Source organism: Procambarus clarkii, chromosome 37 (genome assembly GCF_040958095.1).
Source record: "Procambarus clarkii isolate CNS0578487 chromosome 37, FALCON_Pclarkii_2.0, whole genome shotgun sequence".
NCBI lineage: Eukaryota > Metazoa > Arthropoda > Malacostraca > Decapoda > Cambaridae > Procambarus > Procambarus clarkii.
In genome coordinates this window covers 12,944,467-12,966,985 of record NC_091186.1, presented here as the reverse complement: position 1 = coordinate 12,966,985, position 22,519 = coordinate 12,944,467, and the positions used below count along the sequence as shown (strand labels likewise).

The following is a 22,519-nucleotide window of genomic DNA, read 5'->3' as shown; positions in this document are numbered from 1 at the left end:
AGTAATTTATTGTGCACCCTATACCCATTCCATGGGCTGTGGGGAGGGGGGGGGGAAGGGTTACAGAGGCACATAATGGGTTCAGGAATTGAACCCCTAAGCCCCACAGTTCATTTAGCTAAGCAAGTAACACTCTAGTAAAGCTAGTAAGGGAAAGTTTAAAATATAGCAGCCCATCCTCCTGTTTTGATAGTACTTATATGAAGGATGAGGACCTTAGTACATGTACTGATGTACTATGCAATTAGAAAGTCGACATCGGTACTATTGAATTTGTACAAGCCGGAAAACGATTTTCTACTTAGGTTACAAAGACAAACTAAACTAATCTAACCAAACCTTCCTAGGCCTAATACACGTTATCTAAGGCCTAATATAGTACATATGTGTGTTATACTAAACCTAGGAATATTTAAGTTTGTTTTTTTTTAGTTTCATATTTAAATTCTCCAGTATAGGCTGACATAGCAACCTATCCTCCCGTCTAACCAGGAGGATAGGCTGCTATGTCACAGTGGCATTTACAACTATGCCAAACATTCTAAATGAATAGAATTGAACTCCAATTCTATAGAATTGTGGTCTGGTCAACATACTTTAGCCACGTTATTGTGTCTCATCGCCTGCGTTGAATTCCAATAATGGGAGCCTAGTGATAGGAGTTACATCACCCATTTCCTCTCGAATAGTGCATCGTATTTTGATGTTTTCTGCCCGAAACGCAGCGCGTACTAGTGGCTTTACAAGAATGTAATTACTATGCTATGTATCCTCACAATCCCAATGTGCCTTCATGTATATAAATAAATAAATAAATGTATAGATCCCCCTGATGTCAACAAACAGGAGTTGCAAATGTTTATGCCAGTCTTAAAGGGAATAGATCACTTGCATGCAACTGTCGGCCAATTAGCCTAACGTCTATCGTGGGGAAATTGCTTGATTCGCTGATTGCAAAAAGTTACTCATCTGCATCTTGGAATAAAATAACACAGATTATTAAAGGATTTAGATGAACAAATAAATGTGTGTAAATGATTTACATTGTTGTATAAAGGACCGTTCATGTTTGAGACACGTGTGTCATTCCACTTCAACATATATGAAGCGATTGATAGTTCACTATCTAACAATTTTGTGTTTTGTTCCTGGGTAGTTCAGTTATTTCATAGTTGTTTATGCCTCCAATATAAAACATGATACATTTAACACACTTCACGTGATACATAATATACCAATGTGCTTTAATTAATATACCTACTAATCTCTCTCTCATCTCATTCTTTTTCTTGCAATGTATCTGTTATCATTTTATTAATTCTGCTAGAATTTACCTACTTAAAATTATCAGTTAGATTAAGGACCTGCCCGAAACGCTGCGAGTACTAGTGGCTTTACAAGATTGTAAATACCATGCTATGTATTCTCAAAAACCCAATGTACCTTCTTGTATATAAATAAATAAATAAATAACATTTAACACAGCTCACGTGATATATTCTACACTGTTCGGCAGCAACTGTTCCCGCCAGATGGCAGGAGCTGGCAAATTAAAAGCATATATGCAATGTGTTATGCAGGTGAGGCTCAAGCAATTATACCAACAGAAAACGGATTAAGGACTTAATAAAATTCGCCAGATTAAAAAAAATCCACTTTTATAACTGGCTGTTTGTAATTACTGGCGACAAAAGCAGTGACGGTTAAAGTGAACGGAAATGACAGGTAACTGTGTGTGGTGACTGGGCTTGGCTTGTCCCCCCCTCTGACTGTCAACAAGAGTGCTTGCAATAACTGGTAACTTGACCAAAGCTGTCAAATGACACTTAGTCTTCAGCCAAATTGCTCCTGAAACAATTGAAGTCAAACTGGACAATAGTGATGACCAAAGCACACAACAGAAGACGAAGATGCGACGTTTCGGTCCGTCGTGGATCATTATCAAGTGGTGTTTGGTCAATAACTCGGTCATCATCCCCCTGTTACCTAGCAGTAAATAGGTACCTGGGAGTTAGTCAGCTACCACGGGCTGCTTCCTGGGGGTGGAGGCCTGGTCGAGGACCGGGCCGCGGGGACACTAAAGCCCCGAAATCATCTTAAGATATCCTCAAGATATCCAACCCGTCCTCTTAAAAATAACATCGCTTTTCGCTGATATGCGCGCTATGGCCAAAAATGGATGTAATTTGAAATGAAATCGACTCACAAAAGTGGCGTACTGTCCCGCTTTCTGTTTGAGTCGTCCGGCTTACTCAGAAAGGTTAGAAGAGGAAACTTTCGATTAACATTTTTCATACAAATTTGAAACTTTATGAGAATTTCCTGCCCAGCTAACCTGCCAGAGGACCCTTAACTTACTGTTGTTGAAAAAAAAATCCCAAATTTATTTTCATTTTTTGTTCATTTTCAAATTACGTCCACTTTCGGCCATACGGGCAAACGGCCAAAAGCGACGTTATTTTTAAGCGTCTGGTCTCCAATCCTGGACACATAGACATTCTCTCTGACACAAATCACAGGGAGTGTACATTCTCTCTGATACACAGGGAGCCGGCCGGCTGAGCGGACAGCATGCTGGACACGTAATCCTGTGGTCTGGGGTTCGATCCCGGGCGCCGGCGAGAAACGATGGGCAGAGTTTCTTTCACCCTATGCCCCTGTTACCTAGCAATAAATAGGTACCTGGGAGTTAGTCAACTGTCACGGGCTGCTTCCTGGGGTTTGTGTGTGGGGAGTGAGGGGGAGGGAAATAGTAATAGAAACAGTTGAGAGGCGGGCCGAAAGAGCAGAGCTCAACCCCCGCAAGCACACCTAGGTGAATACATGGCTAGGTGTAGCACCTCTGGTGCAGTTGTGCTGACCTATGGCCTCAGTGAAGGAAATAAAGAGCATTCAGATAATATCTTATCATTTGCCCCTGACCAGTCCGTCCTCCTAAGGTTCCCCAGTGTCAAGAAAACGGTCAGTTTAAAGTGGCCTCTCCTAACCTACCAGAGGACCCACAACAGAAAACGGGACAGTACGACACTTTCGCCAGTCGCTTCCATTTTTCTAATACGACAATTTTTGGCCGCATGTAACGCATACGAGCGAAAAGCGACGTTCTTTGTAGTACACGTTACCCTGACACCGCAGGAGTAGTTGCTGCTCCTAACACCTTTTTCATTATTGTTATGTACGTTATTGTCCGCGGTTACACGGGTATAAAACACACCCAACGTTTCAAGGTGAGTGGTCTGGAGTATGGGAATGTCATAGGCTGATCGGGGAAGAATTGGCCTTATCAAGAGATGGTCGGGCCCAAGCGACTCCCCCCCCCCCCTTAAGAAATCGATGAAAGAGATTGTTAGTCGAGTCGATAGATTTCCTAGCTCAACAATGAACGTGAATTCAGTATTACATTTCTGAGAGAGGGGTTGAGAAAGAGGAGGAGGGAGGAGGAAGAGGGAAGGAGAGAAGTGGGTGAGGAAAAGAGGGAAGAAAGGTGGAGAGGGGCAGATGAGAGAAGGGGTAGAGGTAATAGTGGGGGAGAATGGGAGAAAGGTGATGTTGGGGGAGACAGGTGGAGAGAGAGAGAGAGAGAGACAGGGGCGGGCGGGGGAGGCATCAGGGCAGTTCACCTTCCCTTAAATAATAATGTCACCGACAAGGACCACACAACAAGGCTCTCTCAGAACATATAAATTAACTTTCAAGAGTCAATTTGTCAGGCTCCTTGCCAAGTGAATTTCAACATCAGAAGTATATCGAAGAGTCATGCTAGAATCATTGGTCTAATCCTTTCTATTATATATATACACACACACACGTCTCATTGAATATGACAGCATATTCCGTATTAACTCTTTTCTGGTTTAGGGTTTCTATCCCTCTAACTAGTGCTCTTGCATCAGGGTTCAGCTGGAAGAGGTCACCAAAATTCATGTTCGTTTTCAAGGTCAAGAAAAAGAGTGAATAACTGTAGAATGTATTACACTTACTAAATTGTACAACATTTCGAACCTATATGGTTCATTCTCAAGTGCTAAGAAATTACAAATCTCGTTAGATTTATACCAGTACGGGGTCAGGTGAAAAAACAAGTAGAATAAAGGAAAAGGCAAGGGGATAATAGGGGTCGAAGCACATACAATGAATAATCAGGTGTAATAGGCCTATTATGTTGAGCAGTGTCTTCTATGTTGGCATCGATATGTTCTTGTCTTGTCCTTACTCTCATGGTGGGTAGAGTAAGTTGTTCCGTGATTTGGGTGTTCATGGTAGGTCGCTCTATTCTTATGTGAATTGCCTCAAGAATTTGTAATCTTCTTGAATCTTGGGTTTTGTCTATTATGCAAGTATTCTTGTTCAACATTTCTCTTGTTAGAGTAATGTCATGGGCTTGTCTCATGTGATTCCTAGGGGCACCAGATTGAAGATGGCATGTCAAACGCCTCGTCAGCTTGGTCGACGTCATACCTATGTACTTACATTGAAGGTTACATCCTTCGTGGGGGCAAGTGTACATGTATACAACGCTTGACTGCTGTAGAGGGTTCTCCGTCGGCTTCGGCCTGTTTTTAATAAGGAGTTCGGAAGTCTTCTTTGTTTTGTAGTATATGATCAGGTCTATGTTTAGGTTAGGAATATTGTTTTTTACTCCTTTACGGATTATTGATTTCATTATTCTTTTTTATGTTCACCGTGCATAGTTGATTTGTAATATAATTTTATTGGAGGTGTTGTGGTTTCTGTTCTTGGTTCAGGATTGTACCAACGGTCCAGGTGTCTTCTTATAGCAGCGTTTATTTCCGTGTTGCTATATCCATTGTTCACCAATACCTGAGTTATTCTTTCAAACTCTCTACTCACGCTGCTCCATTCAGAGCAGTGGGTAAGTGCTCGACGAATATAAGCATTGAGAACACTGGCTTTGTATCTTTGGGGGCACTCACTTCTACCGTTCACGAATAATCCTATGTTGGTGGGCTTGGTATATACGTTGGTACTTAAAGAGGTTCCTGTTTTTGTTAATAGTACATCCAAGAATGGCAGACTGTTATTTTCACTATTTTCATGTGTAAGACTGAGTACTGATTCTATATATATATATTAATTATTATTAATTTATTAGTATTGTGCAGACTTAAGAGGAATAATTAGGGTTCATCAAGTTAGTATGATAGTTTTGGTAAAAATTAACCCCCCCCCCCCCACTAAAAATCATTTTTCATTAAACTAAAAATATCATCTGACACAAAAGTTGGATTTTTTATTTTTTTTAAATTTTTAGCAATGATCACTCAGCAGACCAAGCGTTAATATATATATCATTTTTATCTAATCGTTTATTCCCGGATAAGTTAAATATATCCCGGCAGAAATGGGGGACGCTGTGGGGATTGGGACTCTGACCCCCAACTCCCCGTTGGGGGTCAGAGGCGATGTTGTGGAGGGGTAGGGGGGGGCAGGGGGCGAGGACAAGACGTTGTGTCAGCATAACTATGGTTCTTGCTGAACCATCATTCCATTACCCGAGGATTCGAACGAGGCAACGGATATTCAGCATTTCCCATTATATGTCGAGATTTACAAACATATACACACACACACACACACTATAATATAAAGTTGTAACCTCGCTACCATTAAAAAGTTAAACTTGGTGAAGGTGTTGACTGCTGTGAGTGTTGGTGTTTTGAAAGAGTTGGAGAGAAAGGTAATTTGTCAAGTCCATCAACAAGTTAGGGGTATTCTGGGCCCTCTGACTCCCTAAGTTTGTACCCCAGAGACCCCTGGCCCAACTATCTTAGCTCTTCAAGTTCTAAGTTACTCCTTAGATACTTAGGTTGGTTCTGTAAGTTATTCCTCAGCACCATTCACAGTTACTTAGGTTCACGAGTAGTTCAGTCATAAGCCGGGAATAACTGTTCACTTGAGACAGTTAAGCAAGTCCCAGCTGTGTCTGGGTACAAGTGACAGGATGAACAACCCAGCGGGTTTTCTTCCTATTGGGGAGTGTTGTACATGCTGCTATGGCGGTGTGTCCACTCACAGGATGAGTGGCGCTGCCCAATACTGTCACTACGGCGGTGTGTCCACTCACAGGATGAGTGGCGCTGCCCAATACTGTCACTATGGCGGTGTGTCCACTCACAGGATGAGTGGCGCTGCCCAGTACTGTCACTATGGCGGTGTGTCCACTCACAGGATGAGTGGCGCTGCCCAGTACTGTCACTATGGCGGTGTGTCCACTCACAGGATGAGTGACGCTGCCCAATACTGTCACTATGGCGGTGTGTCCACTCACAGGATGAGTGGCACTGCCCAATACTGTCACTATGGCGGTGTGTCCACTCACAGGATGAGTGGCACTGCCCAATACTGTCACTATGGCGGTGTGTCCACTCACAGGATGAGTGACGCTGCCCAATACTGTCACTATGGCGGTGTGTCCACTCACAGGATGAGTGACGCTGCCCAATACTGTCACTATGGCGGTGTGTCCACTCAGAGGATGAGTGGCACTGCCCAATACTGTCACTATGGCGGTGTGTCCACTCACAGGATGAGTGGCACTGCCCAATACTGTCACTATGGCGGTGTGTCCACTCACAGGATGAGTGACGCTGCCCAATACTGTCACTATGGCGGTGTGTCCACTCACAGGATGAGTGACGCTGCCCAATACTGTCAATATGGCGGTGTGCCCACTCACAGGATGAGTGGCGCTGCCCAATACTGTCACTATGGCGGTGTGTCCACTCACAGGATGAGTGGCACTGCCCAATACTGTCACTATGGCGGTGTGTCCACTCACAGGATGAGTGACGCTGCCCAATACTGTCACTATAGCGGTGTGTCCACTCACAGGATGAGTGACGCTGCCCAATACTGTCAATATGGCGGTGTGCCCACTCACAGGATGAGTGGCGCTGCCCAATACTGTCACTATGGCGGTGTGCCCACTCACAGGATGAGTGGCGCTGCCCAATACTGTCACTATGGCGGTGTGTTCACTCACAGGATGAGTGGCGCTGCCTAATACTGTCACTATGGCGGTGTGTCCACTCACAGGATGAGTGGCGCTGCCCAATAAACTCGCCCCTCGGGGCAAAATTTAAAAATTTAATGGGCAGGAGGTGAGGCTTCCCACTGTCTCCACTCATACCTCACAATGAGTGAATTTCAAGACTTTTACAATTCACTTTTCCAAAGCGGTCGGGGCGGAAATATGAACTATTTAATCACACCAAGACTTGAGTCGTGTAAACAACCAATATAATGTTCTCTCGAGCTAAAACTCCAACCACTTGGGCTGGACGGTAGAGCGACGGTCTCGCTTCATGCAGGTTGGCGTTCAATCCCCGACCGTCCACAAGTGGTTGGGCACCATTCTTTTCCTCCGTCCCATCCCAAATCCTTATCCTGACCCCTTCCCAGTGCTATATAGTCGTAATGGCTTGGCGCTTTCCCTTGATAATTCTCTCTCTCTCAGACCAACCTGGGCCACCAGCAGTGTCCTCAGACCAACCTGGGCCACCAGTAGCGTCCTTCAGACCAAACCGGGCCACCAGTAGTGTCCTCAGACCAACCTGGGCCACCAGCAGTGTCCTCAGACCAACCTGGGCCACCAGTAGTGTCCTCAGACCAACCTGGGCCACCAGCAGTGTCCTCAGACCAACCTGGGCCACCAGCAGTGTCCTCAGACCAACCTGGGCCACCAGTAGTGTCCTCAGACCAACCTGGGCCACCAGTAGTGTCCTCAGACCAACCTGGGCCACCAGTAGTGTCCTCAGACCAACCTGGGCCACCAGTAGTGTCCTCAGACCAACCTGGGCCACCAGTAGTGTCCTCAGACCAACCTGGGCCACCAGCAGTGTCCTCAGACCAACCTAGGCCACCAGTAGTGTCCTCAGACCAACCTGGGCCACCAGTAGTGTCCTCAGACCAACCTGGGCCACCAGTAGTGTCCTCAGACCAAACTGGGCCACCAGTAGTGTCCTCAGACCAACCTAGGCCACCAGCAGTGTCCTCAGACCAACCTGTTGACTACTTCCTCCACGTCTTGCTGTTGTATGAGCAGCTTGTAAACTTATCACCGGGCTCCCTCTTGTGTGGGGAGTGAATATTCACATGCCTCCGGCCCCCCCGCTCTTCTCCCATCTCCTGTGATAAGTGTGTACGCGGAGTTGTCACTCAATGGCGTGTTTTGGCAGACATTAGTCAGTTGCGGCAGCGGGAGTGACGCCCAGTGAGTGATTAGATAACACCAGGGGAGGAGGGAGGAACACACACACTGCCTCTCTCACACACACCACACATACTGCCTCTCACACACACCACACACACTGCCTCTCTCACACACACCACACACACTGCCTCTCTCACACACACCACACATACTGCCTCTCTCACACACACAAGCCCCCCCTACTGCAGATCGTAATATAGATGGCCTACCGAAAAAATCAATACTGCTACTTGACAGGCGGCGACAAGCTGGTGGAGGGGGGGGGGGAGGGAGGAAGCAAGAGGTATCACGTGTGTGTGTATATATATATATATATATATATATATATATATATATATATATATATATATATATATATATATATATATATATATATTATTAAATATGACCGAAAAAGTAAGATTAATAATTCTAACACGAATTTTCTCAATCTTTCGTACATTTCTTTTCACTGTTGGAGGTAAATCAAAAATCAATTCTCCAAAATTCATTTTTATTTCTAGTCTGACGCGACACGAGCGCGTTTCGTAAAACTTATTACATTTTCAAAGACTTTAGTTCACAAATACACAACTGAATAGAACTTACGCATCTCCGATTTTATATCTACATTTGAGTGAGGTGGAAGGGGTGATGTGGCATTAACACAAGACAGAACAAGATGTGGCATTAATAGGGTATTAATTTCATCAACACAAGACAGAACAAGAGTATTAATAGGGTATTAATTTCATCAACACAAGACAGAACATGAAACAATGGATATTGAATAGAAGTGTTTGTAGAAAGCCTATTGGTCCATATTTCTTGATGCTTCTATATTGGAGCGGAGTCTTGAGGTGGGTAGAATATAGTTGTGCAATAATTGGCTGTTGATTGCTGGTGTTGACTTCTTGATGTGTAGTGCCTCGCAAACGTCAAGCCGCCTGCTATCGCTGTATCTATCGATGATTTCTGTGTTGTTTACTAGGATTTCTCTGGCGATGGTTTGGTTGTGGGAAGAGATTATATGTTCCTTAATGGAGCCCTGTTGCTTATGCATCGTTAAACGCCTAGAAAGAGATGTTGTTGTCTTGCCTATATACTGGGTTTTTTGGAGCTTACAGTCCCCAAGAGGGCATTTGAAGGCATAGACGACGTTAGTCTCTTTTAAAGCGTTCTGTTTTGTGTCTGGAGAGTTTCTCATGAGTAGGCTGGCCGTTTTTCTGGTTTTATAGTAAATCGTCAGTTGTATCCTCTGATTTTTGTCTGTAGGGATAACGTTTCTATTAACAATATCTTTCAGGACCCTTTCCTCCGTTTTATGAGCTGTGGAAAAGAAGTTCCTGTAAAATAGTCTAATAGGGGGTATAGGTGTTGTGTTAGTTGTCTCTTCAGAGGTTGCATGGCTTTTCACTTTCCTTCTTATGATGTCTTCGACGAAACCATTGGAGAAGCCGTTATTGACTAGGACCTGCCTTACCCTACAGAGTTCTTCGTCGACTTGCTTCCATTCTGAGCTGTGGCTGAGAGCACGGTCGACATATGCGTTAACAACACTCCTCTTGTACCTGTCTGGGCAGTCGCTGTTGGCATTTAGGCACATTCCTATGTTTGTTTCCTTAGTGTAGACTGCAGTGTGGAAACCTCCGCCCTTTTCCATGACTGTTACATCTAGAAAGGGCAGCTTCCCATCCTTTTCCATCTCGTAAGTGAAACGCAGCACGGAACTCTGCTCAAATGCCTCCTTCAGCTCCTGCAGATGTCTGACATCAGGTACCTGTGTAAAAATGTCGTCAACATACCTGCAGTATATGGCCGGTTTCAAGTTCATGTCGACTAAGACTTTTTGCTCGATGGTACCCATGTAGAAGTTTGCAAACAGGACACCTAGGGGAGAACCCATGGCGACCCCATCTACTTGCTTATACATGTGCCCATCCGGGCTCAAGAAGGGTGCCTCTTTAGTACAAGCTTGGAGTAGTTTCCTCAGAATATTTTCTGGTATGTCAAGAGGAGTACAGGCTGGATCACGATACACTCTGTCGGCTATCATTCCGATTGTCTCGTCCACAGGTACGTTGGTAAACAGCGATTCTACGTCCAACGAGGCTCTTATCCCTGTGGCCCGTGTGCCCCGCAGTAAGTCAACAAATTCCTTTGGAGACTTCAGGCTGAAGGCGCAAGGAACATAAGGAGTCAGCAGACCGCAGACCGTTGAGTCGCTTCGCCAGTCTGTACGTGGGTGTGGGTATCTGGCTAATGATTGGCCGAAGTGGGTTTCCAGGCTTGTGTGTCTTGACATTTCCATACGCATATCCAGGTTTATATTCCCCAATGATCTTTGGCAGGTGGAGTCCGGATTTCTTGGCGTTCACAGTTTGATCAGTTTGTTGACCTTTGCTTTTAATTCGGCTGTAGTGTCCTTCGTTACCCTTTGGAACTTAGTTTGGTCAGAGAGTATGATGTTCATTTTCGCCAGATATTCGTCTTTTTTAAGAATGACATATTCTTAAAAAAGACGAATATCTGGCGAAAATGAACATCATACTCTCTGACCAAACTAAGTTCCAAAGGGTAACGAAGGACACTACAGCCGAATTAAAAGCAAAGGTCAACAAACTGATCGAAACTGTGAACGCCAAGAAATCCGGACTCCACCTGCCAAAGATCATTGGGGAATATAAACCTGGATATGCGTATGGAAATGTCAAGACACACAAGCCTGGAAACCCACTTCGGCCAATCATTAGCCAGATACCCACACCCACGTACAGACTGGCGAAGCGACTCAACGGCCTGCTGACTCCTTATGTTCCTTGCGCCTTCAGCCTGAAGTCTCCAAAGGAATTTGTTGACTTACTGCGGGGCACACGGGCCACAGGGATAAGAGCCTCGTTGGACGTAGAATCGCTGTTTACCAACGTACCTGTGGACGAGACAATCGGAATGATAGCCGACAGAGTGTATCGTGATCCAGCCTGTACTCCTCTTGACATACCAGAAAATATTCTGAGGAAACTACTCCAAGCTTGTACTAAAGAGGCACCCTTCTTGAGCCCGGATGGGCACATGTATAAGCAAGTAGATGGGGTCGCCATGGGTTCTCCCCTAGGTGTCCTGTTTGCAAACTTCTACATGGGTACCATCGAGCAAAAAGTCTTAGTCGACATGAACTTGAAACCGGCCATATACTGCAGGTATGTTGACGACATTTTTACACAGGTACCTGATGTCAGACATCTGCAGGAGCTGAAGGAGGCATTTGAGCAGAGTTCCGTGCTGCGTTTCACTTACGAGATGGAAAAGGATGGGAAGCTGCCCTTTCTAGATGTAACAGTCATGGAAAAGGGCGGAGGTTTCCACACTGCAGTCTACACTAAGGAAACAAACATAGGAATGTGCCTAAATGCCAACAGCGACTGCCCAGACAGGTACAAGAGGAGTGTTGTTAACGCATATGTCGACCGTGCTCTCAGCCACAGCTCAGAATGGAAGCAAGTCGACGAAGAACTCTGTAGGGTAAGGCAGGTCCTAGTCAATAACGGCTTCTCCAATGGTTTCGTCGAAGACATCATAAGAAGGAAAGTGAAAAGCCATGCAACCTCTGAAGAGACAACTAACACAACACCTATACCCCCTATTAGACTATTTTACAGGAACTTCTTTTCCACAGCTCATAAAACGGAGGAAAGGGTCCTGAAAGATATTGTTAATAGAAACGTTATCCCTACAGACAAAAATCAGAGGATACAACTGACGATTTACTATAAAACCAGAAAAACGGCCAGCCTACTCATGAGAAACTCTCCAGACACAAAACAGAACGCTTTAAAAGAGACTAACGTCGTCTATGCCTTCAAATGCCCTCTTGGGGACTGTAAGCTCCAAAAAACCCAGTATATAGGCAAGACAACAACATCTCTTTCTAGGCGTTTAACGATGCATAAGCAACAGGGCTCCATTAAGGAACATATAATCTCTTCCCACAACCAAACCATCGCCAGAGAAATCCTAGTAAACAACACAGAAATCATCGATAGATACAGTGATAGCAGGCGGCTTGACGTTTGCGAGGCACTACACATCAAGAAGTCAACACCAGCAATCAACAGCCAATTATTGCACAACTATATTCTCCCCACCTCAAGACTCCGCTCCAATATAGAAGCATCAAGAAATATGGACCAATAGGCTTTCTACAAACACTTCTATTCAATATCCATTGTTTCATGTTCTGTCTTGTGTTGATGAAATTAATACCCTATTAATACTCTTGTTCTGTCTTGTGTTGATGAAATTAATACCCTATTAATGCCACATCTTGTTCTGTCTTGTGTTAATGCCACATCACCCCTTCCACCTCACTCAAATGTAGATATAAAATCGGAGATGCGTAAGTTCTATTCAGTTGTGTATTTGTGAACTAAAGTCTTTGAAAATGTAATAAGTTTTACGAAACGCGCTCGTGTCGCGTCAGACTAGAAATAAAAATGAATTTTGGAGAATTGATTTTTGATTTACCTCCAACAGTGAAAAGAAATGTACGAAAGATTGAGAAAATTCGTGTTAGAATTATTAATCTTACTTTTTCGGTCATATTTAATAATATATGTCTACAGGAAAGACTGCTACCAAAATATACTAATATATATATATATATATATATATATATATATATATATATATATATATATATATATATATATATATATATATATATATATATATAATGCAATTGACGATCACTTAACACTGATCATTTGTATGCGGAAAATCCACAGAGAACATTTCTCTGTGGATTTTCCGCATATATATATATATATATATATATATATATATATATATATATATATATATATATATATATATATATATATATATATATATATATATATATATATATATAGTCTTGTTGAAAATGACCTAAAGGGTAAGGTTAATTATTCTAACCCAAATCTTCTCATAAATATCGTACATAATATTGAACATAAAGGTCGTCAAGGTTTATTAGAGCCGTCCGACGCTCAGTAGTAGTAAGAAGTGTCCACAAAGTGGATATACAGCTGGAGTCTTTATAGCATTGCTGACTAACACATAGTAACACAAATAATAATTAGTAACTATGTTATTATGCTGTATTTTAATGTATATCATATAAATACATTGTCCAATGTTATTATGTTACTTTCATCAATGTCAGAAAAATGTTATTTTTAGGGGAAGTTTTTTTTTTATTTAAGATTTAAGTTTTTTTCTCCTTTGTTTATTATCTGATTTTGTTGTAACCTTTACATCCTGGAGAGTGCATATGTTACCCTATGTGAAGATAGAAGGAAATCGATCAACAAATAAATCAGTCACAACTTGTGGAACTTGGAACTTTGATTTTGTTTTTGACTGAATGAAGCCATTTGGAAAGAGGGGAGATGAGAGGGGATAGAGGGGATGGAAGGGGGGGTAATGGAGCGGCAGGATAGGAGGAGATGGGAGTATAAACGCCCCACAACCAGAGGCTTGGGAGAGCTTAAGGGAGGCAAGGTCCCTCTCATCTCCCCGGGTGTGTAGTAGGGGGGGGGGGGTTGGTGCTATACCTGTGTGGAGGGTGTTAACCTGCCCCTCTACACCTGGTCAGGTCAAACATGTCCTCTATCACCTCACCCAAAGCGAACATGAGCCTTGGCACAGTATGGAGAATTTGTCTTTGAAGATGTAATGAGTGCCTTGCAAGACGCTACCCTAGGCGTTAGACCATAAATATAGTGTCAAAATGAACTTTGGAGAGCTAATTTTCAACTTCAAAATCGTCAGGTGTTGCTCCACCCTCTCTGGCACCACCACCAGGCTGCCTCCACTACCAACGTCGCCCCGGGCACCGCCGGGTATCCCACCTAGTATTATATATATATCCCAGCTGTATGTACAGTTAGGCCTAAGGTACGTTAGGTTAAATATTTTGCTTGTGTTGACAATTACTGCTATATACCCAGCCTATCCTTGTGACTCGTTAGTACTCATAGTAACTATCTGCACTAGTCCCAACTTAATGAACCGTCACTAAGCCACTTTTGGTACTATTAATGATACTATTTTTGGTACGAATAATGGTATAGACTGGAAAAAAATTAAAGCTAGGAACCAAACTTGAATATTCCTAGGTTTAGTATAGCACATATATGTAATATGTACGGCCTAAGATAGCGAGTATTAGACATAGGATATTTTGCTAGGAGAGGTTGGGTCGTATATGTTTCCTGCGGGTAAACAAGTTTGGCCAGGTCCAGTAATTTAAAGTCAACTTTTTGGTGGTCCGCCACTGCATGTTGGTGCTCTAGACCTGTGTAAGGTAGACTCTTGTATTATTGAATTTGGACAAACCGGAAAAGCTTTTTTTGTTTATAATACACCCTATCCTAACCGTCCTGGGCCTGATACACACAGGATTAATATAGTATATAAATGTGCTATACTAGTTAAGCCTAGGAAAATATTTAAGTTTGGTTTTTAGTTCTTTTGTGTTTCCGTAATCTACAAAGTTTATAGTACCAAATTATACTATTTTGTTATTGTGTAAAACGTCGATGTTTGTACGCTCGTCCCCATAGTCGGAAAAAGTACTATGCTAACAACGTGGGGGGGGGGGGATATGTTGCTTCTACTGCTCACGAAAAGTTCATTATGACAGTCGGGTTCTAAAAGTTCAAGTACGTTTATTGAGACAATAAAATATATCTCAAAGGGATAGAGTAGCTTAGGCTATGTCTGGCCTCTGGGCTCTAGATGTATATGTTACATTCTGACCTGTTGAAATGACTCTTTATCGTAGTTAAGCCTCGAGGGGTGACCACGCCTGGGTAACATACAGCTGTTTTACCTGAGTGAGGGGAACAACATTTTGGGTATTGTGAACGCTAAACCGTTTTCCTGTGCTCGGGGTGGAGGTACGTGACGGTTTCCCGCGCTCGGGGTGGAGGTGACGGTTTCCCGCGCTCGGGGTGGAGGTGACGGTTTCCCGCGCTCGGGGTGGAGGTGACAGTTTCCCGCGCTGGGTGTGGAGGTGACGGTGTGGGCCCAGAAATTAGCGGGAGCGGCCGCTAGTCTCATGTGGCCGTGAACTTCCACCCGGCGACAGGTCTTGCGTGACAGGTGTTCCGGCCCCGGGGAGCCTTCAGCTGCAAGGTGCAGGGGCTTGGTGACAGGTGTCGTCTCCTGGGAGCCACAGGAGCTTGCGGGCGTTCCGGTTCCCAAGGGAATCGATGGCCCCGTCTCTCAGCCTTCTGGGACTCTTCTGTCTCTTAGGTACCTCCTCCCCCCCCCCCGTCTCCCACCCTGTCTACCCCCTACCTCTCCTCCCCTGCCTCCCCTTGCCCCCTACCCCTTCCCACCCTACATTCCCTCCCCATTCCACTAGAGAGGGTTACCCTCTTGAGACTGAAGTATCCATAAATAGAAGGTTACTAAAGTGGAATAGAGCGTACCTCTCTGATAGGATACAGAGGGCTATAGTGAGAGTATAGACCTCAAGCGCGGACTATATTAGTCTTTGGCAAGTGGAGTACACGCAGTCTTTCTTTTTTCACTATTCCAGTAACAGATATTCTCCGCGTGTATACATGGGTTTGATATACCGGTTGCCTTAACTAAGGACATGGGTTTTGAAATCTAAGAAGTGTAACCGTCGCATCAGCTGACGGGACAGGACGGAGCTCCCCCTTAAGTGGTTGGACCTGAATACCAGTATTGATAATCTCTAACATGTATAAACATAGACTGCTGATGGTACAAAATATATCAATGCTCAATATGCAAAAATTTAAGCCCGCAGCTCTCGCAGCCTCACTGACTGACATTTAGAAATAAAACAAATGCCAAGCTGAGACCCGCTGTCTGACCTTACCTGTACACAGGTGGCTGTCTGACCTTACCTGTACACAGGTGGCTGTCTGACCTTACCTGTACACAGGTGGCTGTCTGACCTTACCTGTACACAGGTGGCTGTCTGACCTTACCTGTATACAGGTGGCTGTCTGACCTTACCTGTATACAGGTGGCTGTCTGACCTTACCTGTACACAGGTGCCTACCTGACCTTACCTGTACACAGGTGGCTCCCTGACCTTACCTGTACACAGGTAGCTGCCTGACCTTCCCCATACACACCTGGGCACAGGTGAGACAAGGTCTAGAGGAGAGAGAGAGAGAGAGAGAGAGAGAGAGAGAGAGAGAGAGAGAGAGAGAGAGAGAGAGAGAGAGAGAGAGAGAGAGAGAGAGAGAGAGTAATGAGGGGGAGGAGTGAGCTAACTAGCACAAGTAGCTAGTTACCGGTGGCACTGTGCCATCAGCCGGGGCCTAACTTGTTGACTCCCGTCAGGCCTGCCACCAGCCGCCAGGCCTGCCACCAGCCGCCAGGCCTGCCACCTGCCACCAGGCCTGCCGCCAGGCACACCCGTCCTCCTCCTCGTACAACGTCGCATTTTGACGTATTACTCTAAGGCCAAATGCTGCAGGCGATGAGTCACAATAACGTGGCTGAAGTGTGTTGACCAGACCACACACTAGAAGGTGAAGGGACGACGACGACGTTTCGGTCCGTCCTGGACCATTCTCAAGTCGATAGAGCCGCACCATCCAGGTGGCACTAGGGCCAAAAAATCGTCGTACTAGAAAACGGTAGCGGGTCGCATAATTGACGTACTGTTCCGTTTTCTGTTTCGGGTCCTGTGATAGGTTAGGATAAGGGCACTTTAGTGTCTGCTGGAACACCATCCATGTGTCTGCTGGAACACCATCCATGTGTCTGCTGGAACACCATCCATGTGTCTGCTGGAACACCATCCATGTGTCTGCTGGAACACCATCCATGTGTCTGCTGGAACACCATCCATGTGTCTGCTGGAACACCATCCATGTGTCTGCTGGAACACCATCCATGTGTCTGCTGGAACACCATCCTGGTGTCTGCTGGAACACCATCCATGTGTCTGCTGGAACACCATCCATGTGTCTGCTGGAACACCATCCATGTGTCTGCTGGAACACCATCCATGTGTCTGCTGGAACACCATCCATGTGTCTGCTGGAACACCATCCTGGTGTCTGCTGGAACACCATCCAGCAGACAATAAGAGGATTATGATTAGTGCCAGAGGCTGGCGTGCCTCGCCCCAAGCTGTGTTCTGACGACTGTGACGACTGTGAGAGCCAGAGGGAGCCATCTGGGCGACTGTGAGAGCCAGAGGGAGCCATCTGGGCGACTGTGAGAGCCAGAGGGAGCCATCTGGGCGACTGTGAGAGCCAGAGGGAGCCATCTGGGCGACTGTGAGAGCCAGAGGGAGCCATCTGGGCGACTGTGAGAGCCAGAGGGAGCCATCTGGGCGACTGTGAGACCCAGAGGGAGCCATCTGGACGACTGTGAGAGCCAGAGGGAGCCATCTGGACGACTGTGAGAGCCAGAGGGAGCCATCTGGACGACTGTGAGAGCCAGAGGGAGCCATCTGGGCGACTGTGAGAGCCAGAGGGAGCCATCTGGGCGACTGTGAGAGCCAGAGGGAGCCATCTGGACGACTGTGAGAGCCAGAGGGAGCCATCTGGGCGACTGTGAGAGCCAGAGGGAGCCATCTGGACGACTGTGAGAGCCAGAGGGAGCCATCTGGGCGACTGTGAGAGCCAGAGGGAGCCATCTGGGCGACTGTGAGAGCCAGAGGGAGCCATCTGGACGACTGTGAGAGCCAGAGGGAGCCATCTGGGCGACTGTGAGAGCCAGAGGGAGCCATCTGGGCGACTGTGAGAGCCAGAGGGAGCCATCTGGGCGACTGTGAGAGCCAGATGGAGCCATCTGGGCGACTGTGAGAGCCAGAGGGAGCCATCTGGGCGACTGTGAGAGCCAGAGGGAGCCATCTGGACGACTGTGAGAGCCAGAGGGAGCCATCTGGGCGACTGTGAGAGCCAGAGGGAGCCATCTGGGCGACTGTGAGAGCCAGAGGGAGCCATCTGGGCGACTGTGATAAGAGAACAATGAAAAAAAGACAAAGGATCACTTTGTTTACATTCCATCAGCTGATTTTGGCGCGTGAAATATGATCAGTCAGCTGGTGGGTCACCCCAGCAAGGTCTCAGGCCTCCATGGTGGGTCACCCCAGCAAGGCCCCAGGCCTCCATGGTGGGTCACCCCAGCAAGGCCCCAGACCTCCAAGGTGGGTCACCCCAGCAAGGTCTCAGGCCTCCATGGTGGGTCACCCCAGCAAGGCCCCAGGCCTCCATGGTGGGTCTCCCCAGCAAGGTCCCAGGCCTCCTAGGTGGGTCACCCCAGCAAGGTCCCAAGCCTCCATGGTGGGTCACCCCAGCAAGGTCCCAAGCCTCCATGGTGGGTCACCCCAGCAAGGTCCCAGGCCTCCTAGGTGGGTCACCCCAGCAAGGTCCCAGGCCTCCTAGGTGGGTCACCCCAGCAAGGTCCCAAGCCTCCATGGTGGGTCACCCCAGCAAGGTCTCAGGCCTCCATGGTGGGTCTCCCCAGCAAGGTCCCAGGCCTCCTAGGTGGGTCACCCCAGCAAGGTCCCAAGCCTCCATGGTGGGTCACCCCAGCAAGGTCTCAGGCCTCCATGGTGGGTCACCCCAGCAAGGTCCCAGGCCTCCATGGTGGGTCACCCCAGCAAGGTCCCAGGCCTCCATGGTGGGTCACCCCAGCAAGGTCCCAGGCCTCCATGGTGGGTCACCCCAGCAAGGTCTCAGGCCTCCATGGTGGGTCACCCCAGCAAGGTCTCAGGCCTCCATGGTGGGTCACCCCAGCAAGGTCTCAGGCCTCCATGGTGGGTCACCCCAGCAAGGTCTCAGGCCTCCATGGTGGGTCACCCCAGCAAGGTCTCAGGCCTCCATGGTGGGTCACCCCAGCAAGGTCTCAGGCCTCCATGGTGGGTCACCCCAGCAAGGTCTCAGGCCTCCACGGTGGGTCACCCCAGCAAGGTCTCAGGCCTCCATGGTGGGTCACCCCAGCAAGGTCTCAGGCCTCCATGGTGGGTCACCCCAGCAAGGTCCCAGGCCTCCATGGTGGGTCACCCCAGCAAGGTCCCAGGCCTCCATGGTGGGTCACCCCAGCAAGGTCCCAGGCCTCCATGGTGGGTCACCCCAGCAAGGTCCCAGGCCTCCATGGTGGGTCACCCCAGCAAGGTCCCAGGCCTCCATGGTGGGTCACCCCAGCAAGGTCCCAGGCCTTCATGGTGGGTCACCCCAGCAAGGTCCCAGGCCTCCATGGTGGGTCACCCCAGCAAGGTCCCAGGCCTCCATGGTGGGTCACCCCAGCAAGGTCCCAGGCCTCCATGGTGGGTCACCCCAGCAAGGTCCCAGGCCTCCATGGTGGGTCACCCCAGCAAGGTCCCAAGCCTCCATGGTGGGTCACCCCAGCAAGGTCCCAGGCCTCCATGGTGGGTCACCCCAACAAGGTCCCAAGCCTCCATGGTGGGTCACCCCAGCAAGGTCCCAGGCCTCCATGGTGGGTCACCCCAGCAAGGTCCCAAGCCTCCATGGTGGGTCACCCCAGCAAGGCCCCAAGCCTCCATGGTGGGTCACCCCAGCAAGGCCCCAAGCCTCCATGGTGGGTCACCCCAGCAAGGCCCCAAGCCTCCATGGTGGGTCACCCCAGCAAGGTCCCAAGCCTCCTAGGTGGGTCACCCCAGCAAGGTCCCAAGCCTCCTAGGTGGGTCACCCCAGCAAGGTCCCAAGCCTCCTAGGTGGGTCACCCCAGCAAGGCCCCAAGCCTTCATGGTGGGACACCCCAGCAAGGCCCCAGACCTCCATGGTGGGTCACCCCAGCAAGGCCCCAGGCCTCCATGGTGGGTCACCCCAGCAAGGCCCCCAAGCCTCCAAGGTGGGCCACCCCAGCAAGGCCCCAGGTAGGCACACTGTAATGAAAGTTCTTTAGCAAGTATTTCATTGACGAAGGCCCCAGCTTTAATTTAATTTTCAGAAGGTATATGTAGGCGAGTGTGTAGGTGTGGGTGAGAGTGTGGGCGAGTACTCACCTAGTTGTGCTACGGGGGTTGAGCTCTGGTTCTTTGGTCCCGCCTCTTAACTGTAAGTCAACTGATGTACAGATTCCTGAGCCTACTGGGTTCTATCATATCTGCATTTGAAACTGTGTAAGGAGTGTTCTGGCCTGAGAGGGTTGGGACTTGTGGAAGTTAAACCTCCAATGAGAGCTCTGGCTGCTGCACCAGATTGTTACTTGCATACAGGCGGACAACGTCCCCCCAACCACTCTTTGCCGGAACAGACAACCGACCTCGACAGCCACACACCTGCTACCCTCGGTCGACCAACAATGAACACTGGAGTGCTTGAAGTTTAATCAGGAGATCACCCTGTACGCCTTTTGATCTCGGACAGGGGTTCTGCATTACATGTTTAGGGGTGCGGTTCCAACACTGGCCTCGTTGTTCTGTATACACACCCTACTTGAGCCTCCATGACTCCCCACTCTCTCCTTGTTTGGAATGATCTCCTAAATCCCCCTTTTGAGAATTAGTATTTTCTGCCACCCTGTCCGCAGCCGTGATTCTTTTTCTCTCTCTCTCTCTCTCCTGCTTTCTGGGAAGCCTCACGAGGACAAGAGCAAAAGCCAGCTAACAATACACATTTAATAAATGAAAAAGACATATACAATATATGATAGGTACAAAAATTAAATATACAACACTCTAAGCTGTTACAACCCAGTAGCAATCCAATATCATATCCTGGCTTCACCAACCATCCATATCAAGCAGCTGCCCAACTCTTGGCTTACCACTTACTACTCCCTCACTAAATGGGGGTGAAATCTCGTCATAACAATATTATACACTCAGCCCTTAAAGTATATAAACTCAGCCTGAGGCTGAAACACCAGAAACATCTGCATAAATATTCCGCAACACAAGGAGAAATCAATCTCTCGCCTTACACTGCGTCTTACACACCAATAATCATTCAAGCACTCCTCTTATACATGCCTGTGTACCCACCTTAAACCTCTGCTCTGCTCCTGGAGGCTCACTACCATACATATCTCTAGGTCCTTCAAAATACACCAGTGATTCCACGGAGACGTGAAACTTCTCTTTACTGCTCCTTTACACTGCTTGAGGTCAACTCCTCACTATGGAGTTCTGCTCTCCCACAAATTTCAACATACACTTCTCCAGCCTCGAAGTTCTTCCATCAACTCCTCCCCAAACAAACTTTCAATTCCATTGCCATGTCAATAAAAATGCTTCCCCTACTAAAACATAATTAAATGTATTCACAAAAAGTAAAACTCCTCCATCCGACGTCTCTTTAAAACTATTGCGTAGCCGCGACGGTCTTCCCCCATCTTGGGCGGGTCCATTTTCGACATGTCCCGATATGCCGCTGCTCCAGCCTGGGGCTCCTCTTCCCTTTAGTCATCCACTGACCTTCGTCGAGGGAGGATGTAACACTCCTCCCTCCAATATGTTCTCCTATCTCTACTCTCTTATTTCAGCTTACTGCCTTAATAAAATATCTATACTATATATATAAACACTTGCCATGATCGCTGTGCACACGATCAAACACAGGCAACCACTGTTATATCAGCTTACCGCAGAATTTGTGTCTCTAGGGCGCTCAGGCCGGGTCCTCAACAATGGCGCCCACAAAATCGCTATAGGACTGCCTCACAAGGCTTCTTCTAATCCTGACTTGAGCACTTTAAATCGTCCTCAGGCTTCACACATAAACGCCTGCTTGATTACCTCCTCTCCTAGGAGCACACCACTAGGGGGGTTTCCTCCTCTGCCAGGTGCTTAGCACAGCACTACCCCTTCTCACGACCTCTGTTGCTCAAGTAAGGTCGAGAAGTCCCGCGAGCCTCATATCATGTCCACAAAGTATCGACATCTCATATCATGTCAATTATTTACATGTTCATTATCTGCTCATGCCTTTACACTATCCACCAACATTTGTCATGTATTTAGTATATATTCATATATCTACACTTCCTCTGACCTCTCAATCAGGTCTAGTGCAAGCACTTACGAACCTGTACATCTTTTCTCAATCTTTGGCGGCTTTGTTAACAATTATTAAACAGTTAATGAGCTCCGAAGCACCAGGAGGCTGTTTATAACAATAACAACAGTTGAATGGCAAGTTTTCATGCTTGTAAACTGTTTAATAAATGTAACCAAAGCCGTCAAAGATTGAGGAAAGATGTACACGTTCGTAAGTACTTGCTTAAGTGCTTTCGTGAATCTGGCCCCTGGTCCAGATCGCGGAATAACTCTCCCTGGGGTAGACTCGTTCTTCAGGT

General features: G+C 47.1%; 1 protein-coding gene across 1 annotated transcript in view; it reads left to right on the top strand.

Moving 5' to 3' along the window:
- LOC138372040 (uncharacterized) overlaps positions 1–22,519 on the top strand; it is an 88,468-nt gene that overhangs the window by 3,071 nt on the left and 62,878 nt on the right. The gene's annotated exons all lie outside the window — the stretch shown is intronic.